We start from the raw sequence: 27,523 nt of genomic DNA, 5'->3' as shown, positions 1-27,523 counted from the left end.
TATTAAATATTGTAAAACTTTTGAGCAATTATGTACAAAGTTGTTATATTTTGTATGCAAATTTTTATGTGAAATTAGCTATCATATCTCTTGAGTAAATATCTAGAACAGTGATTGTTGAAGTGTATGGCAAAGCTATACCTACTTTTTTCAGAAACTGACAAGCTGTCTTCTAAAGTGGCTATATATTTTATATTGACACCAGTAATGAAGGAGAGTTGCTCTTGCACCGCATTGTTGTCAGTCACTGGAATCACAGTTTCTTGGATTTTAATCACTGAAATGGGCTTACCTCATGGCTCAGCTGGTAAAGAATCTGCCTGCAACGCTGGAGACCTAGGTTCGATCCCTTGGTTGGGAAGATCCCCTGGAGAAGGGAAAGGCTACCCACTCCAGTATTCTGGCCTGGAGAATTCCACGGAATGAATAGTCCATGAGGTTGCAAAGAGTTGGAGACAAACAAGGGACTTTCACTTCAATCACTGAAATAGATATACAGGGTTGTGTCACTGTTGTTTTAATTTGCAATTATTATAGATTATATCACACATTTTTCATAAATATATTTGCCATCTATGTATCTTCTTTGGTAAGGCATTTGTTAGATCGTTTGCTCATTTTAAAATTATTTTCTTATTGCTGTGTTTTAAGAATTCTTTACATACATTCTTTGCATACATTCCTTTATGAAATGTGTTTTTCAAATATTTACTTACAGTCTGTTGTATCTTGTTTTTCTTAATAGCCTTTTGCTGAAAAGAAGTTTTTAATTTAAATAAATATAAGTGATCTACTTTTTCTTTCACAGATGATGCTTTTGGTGCTACGTCTGTATTATGCTGCCAGGCCTGCCTAACAATTTACTACAGCCTGTGTGGCTTTAACAATAGATTCATTGTCTCACAGCTCTAGAGCCTAGAAATCAACATCAATGTGTCAGTAGGGCCACACTCTGTCAGAAACTGGTGGGGCGCAATCTGCTCCAGACCTTTCTCCTAGCTTCTGGTGGCTTAACTCTCATCCTCACTTGGCATTCTCCCTATGTCCAGATTTTCTTTCTGGGCTTCCTTGGTGGCTCAAATGGTAAAGAATCTGCCTTTCAATGTGGGAGACCTGGGTTTGATCCCTGGGTTGGGAAGATCCCCTGGAAGAAGGCTTGGCAACCCACTCCAGTATTCTTGCTTGGATAATCCCCATGGACAGAGGAGCCTGGCAGGCTGAGTTAGCCCATGGGATTGCAAAGAGTCAGATATGACTAAATACATAAAGACACCAATCATATTGAATCACCCAGTGGCTCAGAGGAAGAGTCTACCTGCAATGCAGGAGACACAGGTTTGACCCCTGCATCAGGAAGATCACCTGGAGGAGGAAATGGTAATCCATTCCAGTATTCTTGCTTGGGAAAAATCCCACGGACAGGCTCCCAGAGAGTCCTGGTGGGTGATGGGATCAAAAAGATGCAGACATGACTTAGCATCTAAACAACAAATTAAATCAGGGACCTACTTTACTCCAGAAAGGCTTCACATTTACTTAACAATTACATTTTCCACAACCCTATTTCCAAGTAAGATCATATTCTGAGGTACTGGATATTATGACTTTAACATATGAATTTTAAGGGACCCAATTTTACCCATGAAAGTGAAAGCGTTAGTTGCTCAGTTATGTTCGACTCTTTGCAACATGATGAACTGTAGCCCACCAGGATCCTCTGTCCATGAGATTTCCCAGGCAAGAATACTGGAGTGGGTAGCCATTCCCTACTCCAGTGGATCTTCTCAACCCATGGACAGATCCCAGATCTCCTACATTGCAGGCAAATTCTTTATTTCTGTGGTACTAGGAAAGCCTATTATTATTATGATTTTTTACCCATCAGTTCAGTTCAGTTCAGTCACTCAGTCGTGTTCGACAGTTTGCGACCCCATGAATTGCAGCATGCCAGGCCTCCCTTTCCATCACCAACTCCTGGAGTTCTCCTAATCCCTCCAAGCATCAGGGTCTTTTCCAATGAGTCAACTCTTCACATGAGGTGACCAAAGTATTGGAGTTTCAGCTTCAGCATCAGTCCTTCCAAAGAACACACAGGACTGATCTCCTTTAGTATGGACTGGTTGGATTTCCTTGCAGTCCAAGCGACTCTCAAGAGTCTTCTCCAACACCACAGTTCAAAAGCATCAATTCTTCGGCGCTCAGCTTTCTTCACAGTCCAGCTCTCACATCCATACATGACCACTGGAAAAACCATAGCCTTGACTAGATGGACCTTTGTTGGCAAAGTAATGTCTCTGCTTTTCAATATGTTATCTAGGTTGGTCATAACTTTCCTTCCCAGGAGTAAGCATCTTTTAGTTTCATGGCTGCAATCACCATCAGCAGTGATTTTGGAGCCCCCCCAAATAAAGTCAGCCACTGTCTCCACTGTTTCCCCATCTATTTCCATCAAGTGATGGGACTGGGTGCCATGATCTTCGTCTTCTGAATGTTGAGCTTCAAGACAACTTTTTTACTCTCCTCTTTCACTTTCTTTTTTTTTTGTTAATTATTTTTATTTTATTTTTTAAAAAATTTTTATTTTTATTTTATTTTACTTTACAATACTGTTTTGGTTTTGCCATACATTGACATGAATCCATCACAGGTGTACATGAGTTTCTAATCCTGAACCCTCCTCCCACCTTCCACCACATATCATCTCTCTGGATCATCCCCGTGCACCAGTCCCAAGCATCCTGTATTCTGTATTGAACATAGACTGGCGATTCGTTTCTTACATGATAGTATATATGTTTCAGTGCCATTCTCCCAAATTCCCAAATCATTCTCCTCTTTCACTTTCATCAAGAGGATTTTTAGTTCCTCTTCACTTTCTGCCATAAGGGTGGTGTCATCTGCATATCTGAGGTTATTGATATTCTCCCGGCAATCTTGATTCCAGCTTGTGCTTCTTCCAGCCCAGCATTTCTCATGATGTACTCTGCATAGAAGTTAAATAAGCAGGGGGATAATATACAGCCTTGACGTACTCCTTTTCCTATTTGGAACCAGTCTGTTGTTCCATGTCCAGTTCTGACTGTTGCTTCCTGACCTGCATATTGGTTTCTCAAGAGGTACGTCAGGTGGTATGGTATTCCCATCTCTTTCAGAATTTCCACAGTTTATTGTGATCCACACAGTCAAAGGCTTTGGCATAGTCAATAAAGCAGAAATAAATGTTTTTCTGGAACTGTCTTGCTTTTTCCATGATCCAGCGGATGTTGGCAATTTGATCTCTGGTTCCTCTGCCTTTTCTAAAACCAGCTTGAACATCTGGAAGTTCATGGTTCATGTATTTTTTACCCATAACAGTCTCTAAAACTCATTACTAGTCTCATGACCACCTAGAAGTTTTCCTGTGTTTTCTTCCAGACGTTTGGTGATATTTCATTTAAAAGTTAAGCCCGCGATTCATTTTGAATAACCTTTTTGAAAGTTGTAAAATTTATTTTTGTATGGAGCTTCCAATGATTGGAAGCAGCAACCATTTGTTGAAAAGATAAAGCATTCTTCATTTAATTGTCTTTTCTCCTTTGTCAAAGTTTAGTTAACTATATTTGTGTGGCTGCTGTGGATATTTTTCTGGACTTCTGTTGTGTTTCCTTGATCTTTGTTCTTTCACTGATGCCATGTTGTTCTTATTGAAATACATTTAAAGTCAGTCTTGAAATTAGCTTATGAGAGTTCTCCAATCTTTGTTTTATTATTTTAGTCTTGTATTGGCTAGACTAGTTCTTTTGTTTTCAAGATAATCTATAGAATAAGTAAATTTTCTCAAGTACATGATAGAATTTGCTGAAAATTTCAGCAATAAGAAATAAAAGGCTAAATTGTTTATCTTGCTGTCTATCTGTGGCTAATATATAATTCCTTGTCTGAGTGATTCAGCCATAAAACATGGAAACTTATGCCTTCTAAAGGAATGAGGCAACTCCTCCCACAGTTGATCTCTGAGTTATGAAAACAAAAAAGAAAAAACAGAAAGGACCAAGGTGCCATCCTTTTTAGTGAAGAGCCCTTTCTTCTGCTGACAGAGGTGGCATTATTCACTGAAGTACTACCTTTTTCTGTAGCTGTTGAGGCACCCTTGATCACATCTGGAGAAGGCTGAAAACCTAGGCAGTACCTTTCAATATTAATCTACATACAAATCACCAAAGGATGTTGTTGAAAAGTGTATTCTAATTTAATATGTCTGGAGTGTCCCATACTTTTGCCTCTCCAGCAAACTCTCAAGTAATGCTGTTGCAATTCTACGAACCACACTTTGAGTAGCAGAGAGATAGAGAAAATTTTCCCAAACTTGAGCAAATACAGAGTGACTTGTTATTGATCATATAAAGATTGTTGGTCTTCATCCCCAGACTTTCTGATACACTAGGCCTGACAGCAGTCCTTTAAATTTGAATTTTTTGGCAAATTCTTAGGTTGGATAGAGGCTGGAGATTGAGAAACCAGAATTTGGAAAACACTGACCCAGAATTCTAACATACAATCACTCCAAAATATTAAAAGAACCAGAATTCTAGCTTATTTGATGGGTTGGAGGAAAAAAATAAAATAAAATCTTCCTACAATTCACCACTTATTGACTCATCTATTGGTCAGATGATCCAAAGTATGATTTATAAAGCATAAAGAAATCAAGATGGAAAATAAAATAGATTCTATCTGGGGAGGGGGAGGGGAACGGCTAAATTCTTCCCCAACTGCCAATTGGCTATCCATACTTTCCAGTTGCTGTATCTTAATGCTTGAGTACTTCTCTTTGTCTTTCACATTTTATACACAACTATTCAGCAAATCCACTTGGCATTGCCTTCCAAATACATAAAGTTTAACCGCTCACTACTGTGTCCACTGCTAATATCTTGAACTAAGCAAAACACTCTTTAATCTGATATTAACATAGCTGCTAATATGCCTCTTTGCTTTCCCTTATGTTCTCTCCACAATCTACTGTTCTCAACATCACCTAAGAGTGATCCATTTTAAACATCAAGCAGATCACATCACTGCTGTCTTCAAAATGTTCAGTGGCTTTTACCACACTCAGTAAATTGAATTCTGAGTCCTACAAGACCCCTCACCACCTGGTCCCTGTTATTTATCTAACTATCACCCTTCTACCCTCCCCTCTTGCTTATTCTGGTTCTCAAGCTACTCTGCTTGAGGCTTTAGGCTGCTCCTGCCTTTAGGTCTTTGGTGTTTGCTTTTACTTGTGTGTGTTCTGTGTGTGATAAGTTGTGTCTGACTTTTTTTGACCCCATGGAATACAGCCCACCAAGCTCCTCTGTCCATGGAATTTTCCTAGTAAGAATATTGGAGTGAGTTGCCATTTCCTACTCTCGACCCAGGAATCAGACCCCAGTATCTTCTGTTTCCTTCACTGGCAGGCAGATTCTTTACCACTGTGCCATTTGAGAATGCTTTACTTGCTTCTCCAAAATCCACAAGAGTTGCACCCTCACCTAATACAGGTCTTTGATCAAATATCACCTTTACAATCAGGCCTTTGTTGACTGCCCTGAGGTAGCAACTGACTCTCTCTCCATACTTCTTTCCCTCTTTTAATTTATATGTCTGCCTCCCTGGTGGCTCAGACAGTAAAGAATCTGCCTGCAAGGCAAGAGACCTGGGTTCGATCCCTGGGTCAAGAAGATCCTCTGGAGGAGGGCCTAGCAACCCCCTCCAGTATTCTTGCCTGGAGAATCCCCACAGATAGAGGAGCCCGGGGGACTACAGTCCATGGGGTCACAAAGAGTCAGACATGACTAAGCATAGCACATAGCACTTAATATTATCTGTCATGAAATATATTTTTCTTATTTCTTGTCTATAGTATCATAATGTAATATAAGCTGTAAGAAAGAATCTTTACGGTGGGATGGAACTGTTTTGCTCAGTGCTGCTGTATGCCTAAAAGCTTGGGGAACACAGAAGTCCCTAGGAATGATGCACCTCTGGCCCCAATGAAGAAACAACAAAAAACCTTCAAAAAATAAAAAAAATAATAACAATAATAATAAAACCTAGGGGAGTACTTGACAAGTCAAAACCAAAATCCAAAGGATTACTTAATATCATTGAGAGTAATACATACATACATATATATATATATGAAAGAAAAATCCAGAGTCTTACAATTGAATAATAAAAATTCAACGGGAAAGATCAGAGAACAAAATAATCAATAAACTCAGCATAAAAATACTGTACAATAAATAAATGTATAAACTAGCAATAAAAAGAAAATTCTAGAAGTTTATTATCAGACAAAATAGATTACCTACTAAGAATGAGAACCACATGGCCGTTTCTTTTAAAGTGACATTTAATATACATGGACCAATGTTTATGGATTTAGAAAGAGCTGTATTTCTAGAAGACTGCATGTTTTCATAAGGAAAACAAAAAACAACTGAGGGAATCTCCCCACTTGTGGTGGAGACTCCTGGCTTGTCCCATGGCACGGAGTTTCTACGTGGGTCCAGGATTGCTCAGTGATAGCATACTTCCCCACCACTAGGTTAGCTGAAGCCTATGACAAGGCTCTTGACAGTGAGATAGGAACAGATGTGAAATGTACGAGGTATGTGGTCTTAGATGTTTATGTGTGCTTTGTTCATCACATGATCTTCCTTAAACTTCTATCACCTGGAAAACTCAATGCACAGGTGTATTGAAAAGGAAACTAAGTCCCTGATCAACTCTGGGGAGCAGAGGTGACTTATAAATTCTGAGATTTCACATCAACGCAATAAAGAAGAAAGTTGCCCCCAAAGAAGGGATTCTTGTTTCTTAGCTTAAATGTGCAGATATAGTTCCAGGCAAGATTAAGGAAAACACACACACACACACACACACACACATGAACATATATCTAACTATATTTCTGAAACCTGAGGAGAGAGAAAGAAAACTTTTAGATTTTTAGTCTTTGTATTTTGAGTCTTTGTCATTATTAAGTACTATCTTTATCCAAAATAATACATTAAACATTTGTTTTTCCCTATAAAGTTTACCTAATCAAGTATTCCATGGGAAGAAAGAGTAAGTTTTACTTCTTAATATACCTTTCTAAGGTTGTAATGATGAGTTATTTTTTATTATATTTTTTCTTTTCAATCATAATGTTGATATAATAAGAAACTGAAAAATCTATAATGCAGTGTGGAATGTTGAATCAAAGAATTTAGTTGAATTGGTTTTTAAAAATAGGGAAAATAACCAAAAAACCCCAATAATTTTAGAATGCTTTGCATAGACTGCTCATTCCCTCAATCTGTCAGCCTGAAATGACTTTTCCTTCTTTTTCCTTTTGTTCTACAGATATTTTTCTCACCCTTCAAGACTCAATTTAAATATCACCTTGTCCCATAAAATTCTGCCCATACTTCATTATAACCTATGTAACACATGACTTTATCATAATCTGTCTAAATGTTACCTTCTCCCTCTAGGCTGCGAAAACCTTGAAGACAAGAAATGTGTCCTGTGCTATTATTTAATGAAGAAACACTATTTGTAATTATAATGACATGAAAGAGATGAATTTGACTATGTGCTTTAAAAACAAGCCAAAATTAATAAGATAAAGAGTAGATGGAAATGTAAATCCTTATGGTTGTGTTCAAAACAACAATTTCCCAAGGACAGGAAGAGAAAGGACTAACTTAACTACAGTTCATATAAAATGGCTTATGAGATTTTGTTAACTACTCAGCATGTGAGTCAACAATGTAACATGGCTGCCAAAACAAGCAATAAGCCCAATGAAAATGTTTCACTTTGCCAGACTCAATAAACATTATTTTGCTGTTCTGATGGTCTCTAATTAGGATAATTAAGAGCTGAAGTGTCAACATTGGCCCATCTACTAATTTCCTGATTGTTCATGGACTTTAGCAACTCCACATTTTTTTTTTGCTCTGCATTCTAACACTCTGGTCATTTTACTCTGCATAATAAAGATGTATGACTGACTCTTAGCTGCTTTGATACATGTATTAGACAATTTCTATCCATATAGATGATGTGATAAGATATGCAGTCTTAAGAACTATCAAGAGGTATTGAATATTTTGCCTTAATAGTAGTTCTATTTTCAGCCAGATGGTGGTCTTAATGATTTCAGATCAGCATTATATTTGATATAATAAGCAAAAAAATATAGACAGGTTACAACATTGTTTAAATAGAGTTTCATGGAAAATTAGATAATGAAAAGTCTTAGGGAATTTTCTATTAAAAATATTTCATTATACTATTAGCATAGTCCCTTATCATGGAAATAAAGAATAATCTTTCTAACTTTATTTTCCTCAAGTTTCAGGTCAATGTCATCTCAAATCATGGTGTAAAGTGTCTCATCTCCTGAGTGAGGCTCTGTGTGTACATGCTTTATTCACCTCAGCCCATATATGATTTGATGGTCCTCTTATCATTAAAAACACAACTCCTTTATTTCACCTGATCTGCTGCCTTCATCTCAAATGTAAATGTCTTAGATCAAGTTCCTAAGAAGCAAAACCTGAGACAGGAGTCTGAGTGCACGTAATCCACTGAGGGAGAACTTTTCAAGGAAATTTTCAGAAAGGGGATAGACTAGATTAAGGAAGGGAAAGTGCCATGTAAGAATGTGGATTTGGATCAAGTCTAATCTTTGTCTCACCTATTTGGTGGAAGAGAGATGTTCAGAAAACAAACAGCTCTGCTGCGCTCTCCACATTTAAAGAAAGAGGTTCAGCATTTAAGACACCAAATCAGGAAGTCACTGGCTGTGTGGGTTTCCTCTGAGTTTGGGCAGGTGTGTATAACTTCTGCTGTAAGGTAACTCCACTCAGGCAGGACAATTTTCCATAGAAGGAATGGTGTCTACTATTTTGTAGCAGCAAACCAAACAGCTAAAAATGAACCATGAACACAAAATTAGAAAAGGGAGTCAGCTGGGACATGTTCAGGCACAGCTTACCTAAAATTTTCTTGTCAAAATTCCTGAGACAATTGACAATAGGAAAATTACTGGGAAAATTATGGCCTCTGGCATGGATACTTAGTACCAGGGTTGTAACTAACACTTTCGCTTCATTTTTTTCTCTCCCTACCCCTTCCAGATTCTCCTCACTCTTGGATAAAACCTCTGCTGGACTAGAGACTGGCAAAATAGGTTGACTCAGACTCCAGTTTTGCAGACATTTGGTATCTGGGCCTCAGGTTATCATGTACTATCAGATGCAGATGCTGCAATTGCTTATTTACAGGTAAAATTGACCATGTGAGTACCACCAGCTGCCTCACTTGTCATATGAATATCAAATGCATTTCTTAGCAAAAGTCCTACCTTTCAATAAGAATCAGGGTCAATTATCTCTGACAGACTGGCATATGAAGCCAAAAGAGACCCTCTATCAGTCCTATATTCAGTTTTACTATATCCCTTGTTGGAAGGATCATTCTTCTGAGAATGAAGACCTCTGGACTCACAGATCCTAGAGTTTCAAGGAAGAGACTCATGAATTCATCAAGTGAATGGCACAGGTAAGTGGGGTCTTACGGGCTGAAGACCCATATGTGTTACTCAAGAAGTGTTAAGACCCAGTGCTTCATAATGTGGCTGGATAAGGATAAGGACTTATTTCAGGATAAGGACTTTAATAAGGCAATTTTGATGCTATGGGGGGGGGGGGTGGTGCTAATCTAATCTTACTAGCAGTTTTATAAAAGAGGAAATTTGGACCCAAAAAGAGATACTGAGGATGTGCATGCCCTAAGAAACACCTATTTGAGGACCTGGTAAGAAGTTGGCCACCTACAAGCCAAGGACAGAGACCTTAGAAGAAAGCAATCCTACTAGCACCTTTATTTTGCATTTCTAGCATCGAGAACTGTGAAAAATAACTGTCCGTTATTGAAGTCACCCAATTTGAGGTATTTGTTATGGCAGCCTTATCATGGGCCCACTTTTGCTTTTATAATTTGTGTTCCACATGCATATTCTGTCTATGAGGGCTACAATGACACATAATGCTTATATTTTAAGGATTATACCTCATTCTGGAGATTAGCCCTCTTTCTTGGCACTGTTTTATTTCTTCATCTTTTTTAGGTTAGTCTGCTGTTCTTTAGAAAGTATCTGAATGATAATCTGTTGGGTAGTGAGACCAGTGGATCTCATGGTTGGAAGCACACTAACATTTTAACTTCATTGTGAAGTAAGTTCCTTGGTGCAAGGTGACATGCTGTGATAAACCCTGTAAATGAGAAATAGCATTTATAGAATGGGAGAAGATCTGGAAAATATCTCCCCATAAAGCTATTAAACAGAACAAATTCTTCAATAACTGTCAGTTCTCCAAAGTAAAAAAATACAACAAATTGTGGAACATTTAATTATTAAGAAAAATTACTAAAACTTATGTAAGAATAGTGGTGATCTATGGGGTTTTGGCATAAAACAGATCCTAATCCTGCTCCTAAACTATTAGAAATGGCTTTCTTGGAATTGAGAAAACCATAGAAACCATCAATTTTATCACCAGGCAGCACCAATTTGATTAGTAGCAGAGCACATAAAAACTCCATAAGCATGATCATTGCTGAAAGCCATATTGATCTTGCTGGTCATCAATCCCTACCTGAATTTGCAATACTGATTGGACCAAGCAACAGGTAAGATAACCCTAGGAGTTTATCCAGGAGATTCAGGGGAATGAGACTGTCATAGTGGGCTTGATAAGCTACCACATATATAGGTGGTCTCAAAGGCTGTGCATATATATTCACAAGGATACATAGAAACTTAGGAGAAACTGGAGAGGGCCTTATTATGTTTCTAGATGAACATGAGACCATGTGCAAGTGCATAAAAGACCTGACAAGACCCAGCAAAAGGTAAAAGCTGGGACATATTTGTAAACTGCCTGAAATATGAATGTACAACTTAATCTTCACACAAGAGTCACAAAGAGTGGTAATTTTACTGAATCAAGGTGTTTAAGCACTATCCCTAGCCAGTCATTTCTTAGCTACTAAATTATACTAGTCCGCATGTGATCACTAGGATCTCAATAATAATAAAAATAAACAAATAGATACACTAAAATGGGAGATCATTGACTACACACTTCAGAACAGGCAAATTCAATAGAATTAGTTCAGGTAAGTGGATACAAATATAAACAAATAACAAGAAACTACAGATTCAGTAAGGAAGAGCACCAGAATCCAGAGCTGCTAGAACATATTACTTAAAATGTTGAGCCTTCAACAACAGATTGTGAGGCATGTGAAGAAACAGGGGTATGTGACACATACATAAGAAAAAAAAATCAATGTTAACTATTATTTATTCAAGTCCAGATATTAGACTTCACAAAGATGTTAGGAAAGCTACTATAATATATTCAGGGAACTAAAGAAAACCATTTAAAGAATTAAAGGGAAGCATAACAATGACTCATCAAAGAGTGAATATCAATAAAAAGAAATTTTAGAAAAGAAGCCAGTGGGAATTCTGGTATTAAAAGTACAAATATTGAAAAAAAATCACAAGAAATATCTAAAATGAAGACACAAAATATGAAAATCAAGATTGAAAGAAGGGCCATCACTATTAACTCTAAAGAAATGAAAATAATTATAGGGAAATGATAAGAAAAAGTTTCTGTCAATAAATTAGACAATTTAGATGAAACAGAAAAATTACTAGAAAAAAAACCCAGCTACCAAAACTGACTCAAGAAGAAATTGAAAATCTGAATACATTTGTAACAAGTAAATAAATTAAGTTAGCAATTACAAATCTCACGTGGTAGAATTTGTTATTTTATAACTCCTTCTGTCATTTGAATACACAACAAGAGGATAGTTATCTATGAACCAGGAAGTGGACTCTCACCAGACACCAGATCTGCTTGTTCCTTTGTCTTAGACTTCCCAGCCTCCAGAAGTATGAGAAATAAACTCGTGTTGTTTATAAGTCACCCAGTCTATGGTATTCTGTGCTGAAGAGTTGAGTATGGCCAGGCAACCATTTGTTAAGAATATTAATGTGGGTGTGAATCACAGTCCTAAACAGCCATTTCAACAGAAGCCAGGTTCCGTTCTAACAGATAAGAGAAGAATGACCCAAAAGTGACTGGGACTACCATTTCAGTTTTAAAAAAGGAGGATGATTGCCTTTTTTTCAACAAGTAAGATGTATTCTTCCCTAAGCCATAGGGGTGAGGCAGCTCAGGGTCTTGGTTGGCAATCCTTGCTCGAAAACTGAAGGAGAAAGATGCCTAATCCATTAGGTACAGAATGGGAGACAGTCTCCTCCAATCTCCTCCGCTGTGTCCCACAAGCAGGACCTTGACCTGGATGGTAGGGCAGAGCATCAAGCTAAAGAGGATTATTCAGGTCCCTTAAGATCTCATGTGGAGTTTGCCTTGTAGCTTGAACTTACTTGGGACCTGGTCCCCTTATTTCTTTCTTATATACTCTTTTGGAATGAGAATGTCTATCATACGCCTGTCTGACTATTGTATTTTCAAAGCACAGAACTTGTTTGATTTCATAGGTTCATAGCTGGAGAGCAATTTGCCTCAGGATGACCCCTACCTCAAGTCTCACACATTTGTAATTTGGATGATATTTCAGTGAGACTTTGGATTTTAGGCTTTAGAGTTCTTTGCAGGCTATTGGCATGCACTCAATGTGTTTTGCATGTGAGAATAACATAAATTTGATGGGGTGTACTAAATGTTATGTTTCTCTGAAATTCATGTGTTAAAATCCTACTTTCAGTCTAATTATATTAGGGAGTAGGGTTTTCAGGAGGTGATTAGATCATGAGAACGGAGCGCCATCCATGGATCCCCCATGGATGGACTGCCCCTATAAAAAGATATCCCAGAGAGCTTCCCTACTTCTTCCATGTAAGGCTATAATGAGAAGAGAACCATCAGCAAACCAGGAAGAAGGCCCTCACCAGACACTGAATCTGCTGGCACCTTAGTTTTGGACTTCCCAGCCTCAGAACTGTGAGAGATGAATTTCTGCTCTTTATGAGATGCCCAGGGTGTGGTTTTCTGTTATAGTCACCTGAAAGGACTAAGATACAACTTAATATTTCACTGTTTAGCATCTAGAAGCATTTTTTTCCCAATCCTGAAAAATTGCAAAAATCTTATTTCTATTATTCCTTTATTACTTTGTTTCCAAAAGAAACAAATCTCATACAAGCTTTTTCTTCCCCTTCTGATAACTACTGGCTAACCAAACCAATGTTATCTGTTCAGATTTTTACTTCTGTATCACCCAACTTCAAGGTACCAATGTTCATTACTTAATGAAGGTTGCGCTAGCTACCCTAGCATATGAATTCCGAAATTTGTGGCTTAATGCAATAAAAGTTTCATATTTGCTCACAATAAGTCCACTGTATGCAGTTCATTCATAGGAACACAGACTGGAAGAGACTGCAGCTGCATCATATTTGGCAAACAACTAGCCTGTTTCTGCCAGTTTTCTCTCTGAAATGCAAAATTTTCCTCATTGAAATCCTTCTTATGAATCCTTTCTTACCTTGAGAATAAAATCCAGGCACTTTCACCTAGGAGTACAGAGCTTCTTAAATGAACCTGCCTTTTAAATCTCTTTTTCCTTGTCATATAATGCTTCCTCTTTTTGGAGTTCTCTTCTCCTCCATTACTACTAGGCACTCTCATATTCATTGTACAGAATCCATATCAAATGCCATCTCCTCTTGAATGCTTCTCCAAAATCCACATCTAACGTATTCTAATCAATTCTTCTTTGTGTAATGTCTTGAAGTTGCTTGTGATTTTACATTTAAAATGATGCATTTTATAAATTTTTATTTTTATTCATATACATATGTTTTTTATTCTTATAAGTTTTCCTCAGTATCTGGCAGTGTGTAAAGTGAAAGAGGTAAAAAATATGTTTACTGAAATACATGACATGCTTAGCACTTTCTAATGAGACATATTTTAGCAATTATTACTCACTCTGCACTGAAAGTTTTCAAATTTCCAAGACCTATACATTAAAATGAGTATGATTCAGACTGTTTAGTTTTATAAATAAAAATAAATAATGATTTGTCTTTTATCTGACCCCATGGTAATCTTAGAATTCAATGCCCTTTTATCAGTTAGTTTTTCTAAATAAAGAAGCTTCTTTGTTTTCTTGTTGCAATTTTCTTTCCTTTTCTGATAAATTGTAAAATTTAAACCTATCCATGGTATAATAGATATTTGCATTTTAACATGATTTTGAAGCACATTTCTGTTTCTGTGTGCTAGACAAATGACCTCAAGCTCAGAATAGGACTGGGTCACTGAGATTTGGCTGTGTTTGAATTTAATTTGATTTTGGAAATACATTTATCTGGCTTCTTTCATGTGTAAAGAAATATGTTACACTTTTAGAGGAATAGCATTGAATAAGGTATATCATCTTCTGCCTTCACACAGCTGCAGTGGAGGCCATGTTGAATTAGAGGCTTATCAAGCACTATTGGCATTGATTGCTGGTATTTCCAGAGATGACTTTCTGAGGTTCATGCTTTTAATTTTCCACCTCCAATATGTTAATTACTTGAATTTACATTACTTAGTTCGGTGCTATGCAGCAAAGATACTTCTTTAAAGCCATCATTCTGAGATTGAGTTTCTAGGTTTTGTCCTCAAATTAGTGTCAGTAAAACCAAGACAAATACTGAATGGACAATACTGTGGTCCTAGTCTCTGAAGTGCCCATGAGTGATAGTTGGTGATAGAAGGAAGGTGTATTTTGCATTCAAGGGTCCTGACTTTTCCTAGCCAACTATGTGGTGTCTGAGGGACTCAATCTCTGAACCTGTATTATGTATATCTTGAATATCAAATGAACAGTGATACTCAATATTTCTTTTAAATTTTTAAAAATATGACATTAAACTCATAAAGGAAAACTGGGTGATTATTAATCAATTATTCAAAAATCAATTATTTAATGGATATTCTTTGTTCAGGAAAACGAAGCTTATTTTTTCGGTTACACAAAATTCACAATGAATTGATGTTGATAGTACTTAATAAATATGTTCTTCTTTGCATTTTCCAGTGTATTTCAACCTTCATTTTATTCTATTTAGTCATTGCAGCAGTGTTTTCTCCTTATGGGTGAGTAAACACATAATTAAGGATTTTTTTAAATCATAGGGACGGCAAATTGTAGTATAAGGAATCAAACTCACATCTTCTGAGTCCAAGGCTTCAATATTTAAACAAAACAAAACAAACAAAGGACTTCAAAAGCTAACACCAGGAAGAGACTGGTACTCTCATTCCCTGAGGCTTCGAGGATGAAGCCGAAGTCCTGCCAATTCTAACTGTCTCATTTATTCAAAGAGATAGAATAGAAAGCTCAGAAATCTTTGGGGACCCACTCTAAAGGCACCAGATTTGGCACTAGAAGCATCCCTAAAGCACAGATTGGAGCAGGAGCAAGGAAAAGGAAGCATTTTCACTGTACCACTTGTATTTTAAGGCCTTTTTCATTATGATTTTATTAAAGTGTTTTCAGTAACTTCTAGGATCAGGACAAACTCAAGCACAGAGGCCTGTGGGATAGCGGTTATGGCAAGTTGAAGTTTGGCCTATGGACACCAAAGCATCTTCCTGGGTTGTAAAAATAATAAAAACAAGTCAGATGAGGCATTTGAGGATAGTAAATCTAAAGTCTGTAACTCTGCCAAAAAAGGCAATAGAAACAGCTACATCTCTCCCAACTCTGCTGTTTGCCTTGTTGTTGCCAAATTCACCAGTGTAATGTCCATTAAAATAACATCTTTGGGAAAATAGCACAGTGACAGTGTTGTCTATGAGAGCAAGGAAAACAAAAAGGAGAAAATGACTGTGTGACAATCTCTAACTGAGTAACTATGGGAAATCAAAACTTCTAAGAGAAAAATAAATCCATTAGTAGAAGAGGAATAAAAGAAAGAATAACTATCTCAAATCAAAACAAATTTAATCCTTGCATTTAACCACAGTTCAAAGACAAACAATAAAATGGATCACCATTTCTTTGATGTATGATTCAGTTAATTTCTTCATTCTTCAAAACAATAATACAGAAACTGTTGTGCATTAATGTATGATGAGAATTCTCATTAACGACCTGAGAGGCTCTCAATTGGACAGCCTCTGATTTTCCAAAATTTGGTCATATTAATTATTATTGCTGCTGAATTCCTGTCTTACCTCTTTAGCTAATTATTTCCTGGAAAAGCAAGGAAAGGAAGTTTAGATTAGCAACTCATAATAGCACTAGTGACAATTTACTCTTTTTTGTTTTTTTCACAACTTTTTATTTTGTGTTGGATATAGCCAATTAACAATGTTGTTATCAGTTCAGTTCAGTTGCTCAGTCATGTCCAAATCTTTGCAACCCCATGAACCGCAGCACGCCAGGCCTCCCTGTCCATCACCAACTCCCGGAGTTTACCCAAACTCATGTCCATTGAGTTGGTGATGCCATCCAGCCATCTCATCCTCTGTTTCAGTGAATAGCAAAGGGACTCAGCCATACATATACACGGATCCAATTTCCTCCAGAACCCTGTTCCCATCCAGACTAACACATAATATTGAACAGTGTTACTTTTTCTTTTTAAACTGAAATAGTGTTGATTTACAATTTTTTTCTTTCTTAGTTAATTAACTAACTTTAATTGGAGGATAATTACTTTATAATATTGTGATGGTTTTTGCCATAATTTACTCTTTTATCTGCTCTCACATTCCTCAGAGCCACCAATCTTTCTTATTCCCCAGTGTCTGAAGTTTTCCTTAAATTTTACCTTTCAAAGTAACTCTGCTGTGACAAGCCTTGATGTGTGCCTCTGACCCTCTATTCTCCTTTGCAAAATACACCTTACATTTGAACAGTTTAAGTTTTTGCAAACAGTTTCTACCTAAATTCCATTTTACATACTACATTCAAATTATCCACTATTGTTCACACTAATAACTGCCCTCCTGTGACTAAATATTGACATATTCCAGAAATCTGGTTTTTTTCTCAGCCTTAACCTTCCACAGGGTGACCCTTCTAGATAAGCCTTATTTCTGATCCCCTATTATTCAGGTGATGGATGGATGTATTTTCCTTGCCAGGTAAAATAGTACATGTGATGGTTAATTTAATGTGTCAACTTGACACAAGATACCTAGATATTTGGTCAAAATTTATTCTGGGTATTTCTGGGTGTTTTGGATGAGATTAACATTTAAATTGGTGAGCTTTTAGTAAAGAAGCATGTACTTTAAATGTGGGTGGGTCTCATCCAATTGATTGAAGGCCTGAATAGAACAGAGATACAATCTCCCCTAAGAAAGAATTCTCCAGCTGACTGTCTTTAAAGTTACTTCATCTGCAGCATTAATTCTTCCTGGACGGCCTTCAGACTTATGTTAGAACAACGAGGGCTGGGTCTCGAGCTTGCTTAAGGTTTTGGACTTGGCAGTCTCCATAACCATCTAAGAAATTTCCTTAATACATCTTTCCCTATATATATACACATCCAAAATTTCCTGGATTTTTTTTTGGACAACTTTGACTGATACAATACCATTTACTTAGTAATTTACTCATATTCATTAAAGAGCAATTCTATAATGTTATGGAGAAGTCTTATAAATTAAACCTACCTACACCCATTTATTTTAATGTTCATTCACCTATGGGATTTTAATCTTGGTGCATAGTAATATATTTTTATGACACTGTCACATTTCTTGACAATTTACATTTTATATAGTTATAGATGCCTTATAAGTACTCCAGTTAACATTATACCATAAATAACTCTCACATTAGCTCTATCATAATTAGGGTTTATTATATCCATTAAAAGAAATTTATTGTAATTTTCAAAAAAAGTTAATTTTAACTTTTTAAATTACAAAAACTTACAATACACCTGAATATAAATATAATTTATTTTATATATACTAATAATAAACATATAACATTATATAATAATAATAAACATCAGTTCAGTTCAGTTCAGTTCATTCACTCAGTTGTGTCCGACTCTTTGTGACCCCATGAATTGCAGTATGCCAGGCCTCCCTGTCCATAACCAACTCCTGGAGTTCACCCCAACTCATGTTCAACTGTCGGTGATGCCATTCAGACATTTCATCCTCTGTCGTCCTCTTCTCCTCCTGCCCCCAATCCCTCCCAGCATCAGAGTCTTTTCCAATGAGTCAACTCTTCACATGAGGTGACCAAATTATTGGAATTTCAGCTTTAGCATCATTCCTTCCAAAGAACATCCAGGACTGATCTCCTTTAGGATGGACTAGTTGGATCTCCTTGCAGTCCAAGGGACTCGCAAGAGTCTTCTCCAACAACACAGTTCAAAAGCATCAATTCTTTGGTACTCAGCTTTCTTCACAGTCCAACTATCACAGCCATATATGACCACTGGAAAAACCATAGCCTTGATTAGACTGACCTTTGTTAGCAAAGTAATGTCTCTGATTTTCAATATGCTATCTAGGTTGGTCATAACTTTCCTTCCAAGGAGTAAGTGTCTTTTAATTTCATGGATGCAATCATCATCTGCAGTGATTTTAGAGCCCAAAAAATAAAGTCAGCTGCTGTTTACGCTGTTTCCCCATCTACTTCCGATGAAGTGATGGGACCAGATGTTACGATCTTCATTTTCTGAATGTTGAGCTTTAAGTCACATTTTCACTCCCCTCTTTCACTTTCATCAAGAGGCTTTTTAGAAACTCTTCACTTTCTGCCATGAGTGGTGTCACCTGCCTATCTGAGGTTATTGATATTTCTCCCAGCAATCTTGATTCCAGCTTGTGCTTCTTCCAGCCCAGTGTTTCTCATGATGTACTCTGCATATAAGTTAAATAAGCAGGGTGACAATATACAGCCTTGACGTACTCCTTTTCCTATTTGGAACCAGTCTGTTGTTCCATGTCCAGTTCTAACTGTTGCTTCCTGACCTGCATACAGGTTTCTCAAGAGGCAGGTCAGGTGGTCTGGTATTTCCATCTCTTTCAGAATTTTCCACAGTTTCTTGTGATCCACACAGTCAAAGGCTTTGGCATAGTCAATAAAGCAGAAATAAATGTTTTTCTGGAACTATCTTGCTTTTTCCATGATCCAGTGGATGCTGGCAATTTGATCTCTGGTTCCTCTGCCTTTTCTAAAACCAGCTTGAACATCTGAAAGTTCATGGTTCACATATTGCTGAAGCCTGGTCTGAGAATTTTGAGCATTACTTTGATAGAGTGTGACATGAGTAAATTGTGTGATAGTTTGAGTAATGTTTGGCATTGCCTTTCTTTGGAATTGGAATGAAAACTGACTTTTCCAGTCCTGTGGCCACTGCTGAGTTTTCCAAATTTGCTGGCATATTCAGAGCAGCACTTTCAAAGCATCATCTTTCAGGATTTGAAACAGCTCAACTGGAATTCCATCACCTCCACTAGCTTTGTTCATAGAGATGCTTTCTAAGGCCCACTTGACTTCACATTCCGGGATGTCTGGCTCTAGGTGAGTGATTACACCATCGTGATTATCTGGGTCATGAAGATACTTTTGTACAGTTCTTCTGTGTATTCTTGCCACCTCTTCTTAATATCATCTGCTTCTCTTAGGTCCATACCATTTCTGTCCTTTATCAAGCCTATCTTTGCATGAAATGTTCCCTGGGTATCTCTAATTTTCTTGAAGAGATCTCGAGTCTTTCCCATTCTGCTGTTTTCCTCTATTTATTTGTATAGATCACTGAGGAAGGCTTTCTTCTCTCTTTGCTGGTCCTTGGAACTCTGCATTCAGATGCTTATATCTTTCCTTTTCTCCTTTGCTTTTCACTTCTCTTCTTTTCACAGCTATTTGTAAGGCCTCACTAGACAGCTATTTTGCTTTTTGCATTTCTTTTCCATGGGGATGGTCTTGATCCCTGTCTCCTGTACAATGTCACGAACCTCCATCATAATTCATCAGGCACTCTATCTATCAGATCTAGTCCCTTAAATCTATTTCTCACTTCCACTGTATAATCATAGGGATTTGATTAGGTCATACCTGAATGGTCTAGTGGTTTTCCCTACTTTTTTCAATTTACATCTGAATTTGGCAATAAGGAGTTCATGGTCTGAGCCACAGTCAGCTTCTGGTCTTGTTTTTGCTGACTGTATAGAGCTTCTCCATCTTTGGCTGCAAAGAATATAATCAATCTGATTTTGGTGTTGACCATCTGGTGATGTCCATGTGTAGAGTCTTCTCTTGTGTTGTTGGAAGAGGGTGTTTGCTATGACCAGTGCATTCTTTTGGCAAAACTCTATTAGCCTTTGCCTGGCTTCATTTTGTATTCCAAAGCCAAATTTGCCTGTTACCTCAGGTGTTTCATGGCTTCCTACTTTTGCATTCCACTAAATGGAATAACAAAAGGACATCTTTTTTGGGTGTTAGTTCTAAAGGGTCTTGTAGGTCTTCATAGAACCATTCAACTTCAGCTTCTTCAGCATTACTGGTTGGGGCATAGACTTAGATTATTGTGATATTGAATGGTTTGCTTTGGAAACGAACCGAGATTGCATCTAAATACTACATTTTGGACTCTTTTGTTGACCATGATGGCAATTCCATTTTTTTCTAAGGGATTTCTAACCACAGTGGTAGATATAATGGTCATCTGAGTTAAATTCACCCATTCTAGTTCGTTTTAGTTCGCTGATTCCTAAAATGTTGACTTTCACTCTTGCCATGAGGAACTGTACAAAAAAGATCTTCACGACCCAGATAGTCATGATGATGTGGTCACTAATCTAGAACCAGACCTCTTGGAATGTGAAGTCAAGTGGGCCTTAGAAAGCATCACTACGAACAAAGCTAGTGGAGGTGATGGAATTCCAGTAGAGCTCTTTCAAATCCTGGACAATGATGCTGTGAAAGTGCTGCACTCAATATGCCAGCAAATTTGGAAAACTCAGCAGTGGCCACAGGACTGGAAAAGGTCAGCTTTCATTCCAATTCCAAAGAAAGGCAATGCCAAAGAATGCTCAAACTACAGCACAATTGCACTCATCTCACATGCTAGTAAAGTAATGCTCAATATTCTCCAAGCCAGGCTTCAGCAATACATGAACCGTGAACTTCAGATGTTCAAGCTGGTTTTAGAAAAGGCAGAGGAACCAGAGATCAAATTGCCAACATCCGCTGGATCATGGAAAAAGCAAGATAGTTCCAGAAAAACATCTATTTCTGCTTTATTGTCTATGCCAAAGCCTTTGACTGTGTGGATCACAATAAGGTGTGGAAAATTCTGAAAGAGAGGGGAATACCAGACCACCTGACTTGCCTCTTGAGAAATCTGTATGCAGGTCAGGAAGCAACAGTTAGAACTGGACATGGAACAACAGACTGGTTCCAAATAGGAAAAGGAGTACGTCAAGGCTGTATATTGTCACCCTGCTTATTTAACTTATATGCAGAGTACATCATGAGAAACGCTGGACTGGAAGAAACACAAGCTGGAATCAAGATTGCTGGGAGAAATATCAATAACATCAGATATGCAGATGACACCACCCTTATGGCAGAAAGTGAAGAGGAACTAAAAAGCCTCTTGCTGAAAGTGAAAGAGCAGAGTGAAAAAGTTGGCCTAAAGCTCAACATTCAGAAAACGAAGATCATGGCATCCGGTCCCATCACGTCATGGGAAATAGATGGGGAAACAGTGGAAACAGTGTCAGACTTTATTTTGGGGGGCTCTAAAATCACTGCAGATATTGACTGCAACCATGAAATTAAAAGACACTTACTCCCTGGAAGAAAACTTATAACCAATCTAGATAGCATATTCAAAAGCAGAGACATTACTTTGCTGACTAAGGTCCGTCTAGTCAAGTCTATGGTTTTTCCTGTGGTCATGTGTGGATGTGAGAGTTGGACTGTGAAGGAGGTTGAGTGCTGAAGAATTGATGCTTTTGAACTGTGGTGTTGGATAAGACGCTTGCGAGTCCCTTGGACTGCAAGGAGATCCAACCAGTCCATTCTGAAGGAGATCAACCCTGGGATTTCTTTGGAAGGAATGATGCTAAAACTGAAGCTCCAGTACTTTGGCCACCTCATGAGAAGAGTTGACTCATTGGAAAAAACTCTGATGCTGAGAAGGATTGGGGGCAGGAGTAGAAGGGGACCACCGAGGATGAGATGGCTGGATGGCATCACGGATTTGATGGACGTGAGTCTGAGTGAACTCCGGGAGATGGTGATGGACAGGGAGGCCTGGCGTGCTGCTATTCATGGAGTTGCAAAGAGTTGGACACAATGAGCGACTGAACTGAACTGAACTGAATTTGCCTTGATTCATGGACCTAACATTCCAGGTTCCTATACAATATTGCTCTTTACAGCATCGGACCTTGCTTCTATCACCAGTCACATCCACAACTGGGTATTGACTTTGCTTTGGCTCCATTCCTTCATTCTTTCTGGAGTTATTTCTCCACTTATATCCAGTAGCATATTGGGCACCTACCGACCTGGGGAGTTCCTCTTTCAGTGTCCTATCATTTTGCCTTTTCTTACTGTTCATGGGGTTTTCAAGGCAAGAATACTGAAGTGGTTTGCCATTCCCTTCTCCTGTGGACCACATTCTGTCAGACCTCTCCACCATGACCCACCCATCTTGGGTGGCCCCACATGGCATGGCTTAGTTTCATTGAGTTAGACAAGGTTGTGGTCCCAGTGTGATTAGATTGACTAGTTTTCTGTGATTATAGTTTCAGTGTGTCTGCCCTCTGATGCCTTCTCCCAACACCTACCATCTTACTTGGGTTTCTCTTACCTTGGACATGGGGTATCTCTTCATGGCTGCTCCAGCAAAGCACAGCCGCTGCTCCTTACCTTGGACGATGGGTATCTCCTCACAGCCACCCCTCCTGACTCTGAACATGGAGTAGCTCCTTTTGGCCCCCCTGCGCCCGCGCAGCCACCTCTCCTTGGACGTGGGGTTGCTCCTCTCGGCTGCTGCCCCATCACTACTACCGATTGGATGGTTTAGTGAGGCCCTTGGATAATCCAATAAGTAGAATTAATAGGTGAAAAGTTGTAAGCATTATTAATTACTTTCTGAAAACTCTTTTATTGTACGCTTGTGATTAGAGATGGCCAAACCGATATGGTTTAATTTAGGATTTTCACCTTTCAATGGTGTGAAGGTATTGCATGGGCTTCTCAGGTGTCTCAGTCGGCATAGAATCTGCCTGTAATGCAGGAGATACAGTAGTTGAGGGTTGAATTCCCAGGTTGAGGAGATTCCCTGAAGGAGGGCATGCCAACCACTCCAGTATTCATGCCTGGAGAATCTCATAAATAGAGAAGCCTGGCGGGCTACAGTCATTGGGTCACAAAGAGTCAGACACAACTGAAGCAACTGAGCATGTGTGCATGCATGAAGGTAATAGGCATCCAGTGGAAACCATATTTCAAATTCTGAATTTTGATATTCTCTTAGGGTAATGATGAGCAGTACTATGTATACACTTTTGTGATGCTGAGCAGCTGCTGTGAGCCCTAGCTCTTCAAGTCATCCAAATGATCCTAAGGGTAAACAACCAATGCATTTATCAACACAAGCATTCTTGACTCACACAGCCCTAGTTTTTCATTTTCAATACAACATTCATCAAATTACATGAGATTTTCAACACTTTGCCATAAAATAGGCTTTGTGTTAGATGATCTTGCCTAATTGTAGGCTAACATATGTTCTGAGCACCTTTAACATAGTCTAGGCTAAGCTATGATGTTCAGTGAGTTAGGTGTATTAAATGCAATTTAATTTAAATTATGATGTTTTCAACTTCTTGGGTTGATATAATGTAACTATATTGAGGAAGATTGTATATACAACACTTGCTGTTGTTGTTCACTAGCTAAGCTGTGTCCTCCTCTTTGCAACCTCATGAACCGCAGCATTCAGGCTTTCCTGTCCTTCACTATCACTTGGAGTTTTCTCAAACTCATGTCTATTGGGTTGGTGATGCCATCCAACCATCTCATCCTCTGTTGCCTACTTCTCCTCCTGCCCTCAATTTTTTCCAGCTTCAGAGTCTTTTCTAATGAATTGACTCTTTGCATCAGGTGGCCAAAGTATTGGAGCTTCAGCTTTAGCATCATTTCCTCTAAAGAATATTCAGGGTTGATCTCCTTAGGACTGACAGGTTTGATCTCCTTGCAGTCCAAGGGACTCTCAAGAGTTCTCCCCAGCACCACAATCTTTCTTTATAGTTCATCTCTCACACTGATACAGGACTACTGGAAAAACACTATACAACACTAGCAACAAGATAAAAATATTTGTGTCACAGACAGCACTAGTATATATAATATACTATTATTTCAAATTTTATTATAAATTTAATTTTTTTCCATTATATTAGGGAACATTGAATTTTGTCACAAATAAGATACAGCAAATTCATAATTATTGATATATCCTATTACTCTCTACTTTTTCCAGAGAGAAAAACTCTAACTCACTCATTTCATTTTCTCTTCTACAAATAAGAATTGCATATATTTTATAGTCTACATATGTTGATATAATATATATTGTGAAATGATTACTACATTCAATTTAATAACAAATTCATTGCCTCAGTTGTTACTCCCCCTTTCTTTTTTGTGGTAGGAGAAATTGAGATTCTACTACTGGCAAATTTCAAACATATCTCATGAGGTTTTGATTTGCATTTCCCTGAAATTTAGTAGTGTTGATCGTCTCTTCAGATACCTGTGGGCCATTTGTATGTCTTCTTTGGAAAAAAAATGCATGTTCAAGTCATTTACACATTTATTAACTGGGTATTTAATTTTTGCCATTATGTCATATGTGTTTCTTATACATTTTGGATATAAATCCCTTATCAGATATATAATTTGCAAATATTTTCTTTCATTTTATAGATTACTTTTTTAGCTTGTTGTCTCTTTTGCTGTGCAGAAGGTGTTTAATTTGATTTAATCCCATTTCTTTATTTTCGCTTCTATTTTTTGATGCTAAATTAAAAAGAAAAAGAATTGTCAGGGTCGGTGTCAAGGAATTTTAAGGTTTCAGAGTATCAAACATTTTTTTTCTATTCTGTAAAAATGCCATTGGAATTTAAAAAGGGATTACACTGAATATATAGAGTTTGGGTGGTATGGACATTTTAGTAGCATTTATTTTTCCAACCCATGAGATGTCTTCCATTTATTTTCACATTTTGATTACTTTAATCAGTGTAAGATAGTTTTGGTGTACTATGATGATATGTGATATTTTCTACATCCTTGATTAAATTTATTCCTAAATAAATAAATACTTTATTTTTAGTGTATAGTTTGTTGTAGTAATAATTTTTGTTAGTATATAGAAATAAAACATATTTTTGTAGTTTGGTTTTGTATTCTGACATTTTACTGAATCTGTTTATTAGCATTAACTGTATCTTAGTAGAGTCTTTAGGATTTTCTGTTATGAGATCAAGTCATCTTCAGACAATTAAAATTTTCCATTTAAGGTGGACTTATGCTTTTTCCTTGCCTAGCTGCTCTGGTTAGGGATTCAAGTACTATGTTAAATAGAAGTGATAAGAGTGAACACTGTCTTCTTCCTAATCTTAAAAGAAAAACTATACTTTTCAGTATATAGAATATTATATTAGTTGTAATCTTGTCATAAATGATCTTTCAAATGTGGAGGTGCATTCTTTCTATACTTTGTTGAGAATATTTTTCATAAAAATTTTTGAATTTTGTCGATTGTTTTCTGTATCTCCTGTGATGATCATATAATTTTTACTATTGGTTTGAATATTTTATATCTTCTTTGCATCCTAGGGATAAGTAAATCTTGATCATGATATAGGATGATTTCAACGTGGTGCTGAAATCAGTTTGCTATTTTGCTGAGGATTTTGCATCTATCCTAGTGAAAGATGTTGACTTATACTTTTCTTATCATGATAATCTGCTGATATTCTTAAGGGGGTTCCCTTGTATATGATCAGTTTCTTTTCTCTTGCTGCTTTGTAATTTCTCTCTTTGTCTTTAATTTTTGACAATTTTATTATAATGTGTTTTGACAAAGTTCTCTTTGGGCTGAATTTATTCAGGGATCTGTGAGTTTCTTATAACTGAATGCCCATATCTTTGCCCAGATTTAGGAGGTTTCTGGTCATTATTCTTTTTAATCTTTTTTTAAAATTAATTAATTTAATTGGAGGCTAATTACTGTACAATATTGTAGTGGTTTTTACTATACATTGTTATGAATCAGCCATGGGTGTACGTGTGTCCCCGATCCTGAACCCCCTTCCCACCTCCTTTCCCATCCCATCCCTCAGGATTGTCCCAGTGCCCCGGCCCTGAGTGCCCTGTCTCATGCATTGAACCTGGACTGGCGATCTATTTCACATATGGTAATATACACGTTTCAATGCTATTCTCTCAAATCATCCCACCCTTGCCTTCTCCCACAGAGTCCAAAAGTCTGTTCTTTACATCTATTTCTCTTTTGCTGTCTCGTATATAAGGTCATCATTATCATCTTTTTAAATTCCATATATATGCATTAATGTACTGTATTGGTGTTTTTCTTTCTGACTTACTTCACTCTGTATAATAGGCTCCAGTTTCACCCACTTAATTAGAACTGATTCAAATGCATTCTTTTAACAGCTGAGTAATATTTCATTGTGTATACGTACCACAGCTTATCCATTCATCTGCTGATGGATATCTAGGTTGCTTCCATGTCTGAGCTATTGTAAACAGTGCTGCGATGAACACTGGGGTACATGTGTCTCTTTAGATTCTGGTTACCTTGGTGTGTATGCTCAGTAGTAGGATTGCTGGGTCATATGGAAGTTCTATTTCCAGGTTTTTAAGGAATCTCCACACTGTTCTCCATAGTGGCTGTATTAGTTTGCATTCCCACCATCAGTGTAAGAGGGTTCCCTTTTCTCTGCACCCTCTCCAGCGTTTATTGTTTGTGAATTTTTTGATAGCAGACATTCTGACTGGCATGAGATGATACCTCATTGGGGTTTTGATTTGCATTTCTCTGATAATGAATGATGTTGTGCATATTTTCATGTGTTTGCTAGCCATCAGTATGTCTTCTTTGGAGAAATGTCTGTTTAGTTCTTTGGCCCATTTTTTGATTGGGTCGTTTATTTTTCTGATATTGAGCTGCCTGAGTTGCTTATATTTTTGAGATTAATTCTTTTTCGGTTGTTTCATTTGCTATTATTTTCTCCCATTCTGAAGGCTGCCTTTTCATCTTGCTTATAGTTTCCTTCATTGTGCAAAAACTTTTCAGTTTAATTAGGTCCAATTTGTTTATTTTTGCTTTTATTTCCTTTACTCTGGGGGTGGGTCATAGAGCATCCTGCTGTGATTT

The sequence above is a fragment of the Budorcas taxicolor genome, chromosome 12, assembly GCF_023091745.1.
Source record: "Budorcas taxicolor isolate Tak-1 chromosome 12, Takin1.1, whole genome shotgun sequence".
Classification (NCBI taxonomy): Eukaryota; Metazoa; Chordata; class Mammalia; order Artiodactyla; family Bovidae; genus Budorcas; species Budorcas taxicolor.
The sequence above is the reverse complement of the archived record's forward strand: the minus strand, read 5'-3'. Positions refer to the sequence as shown.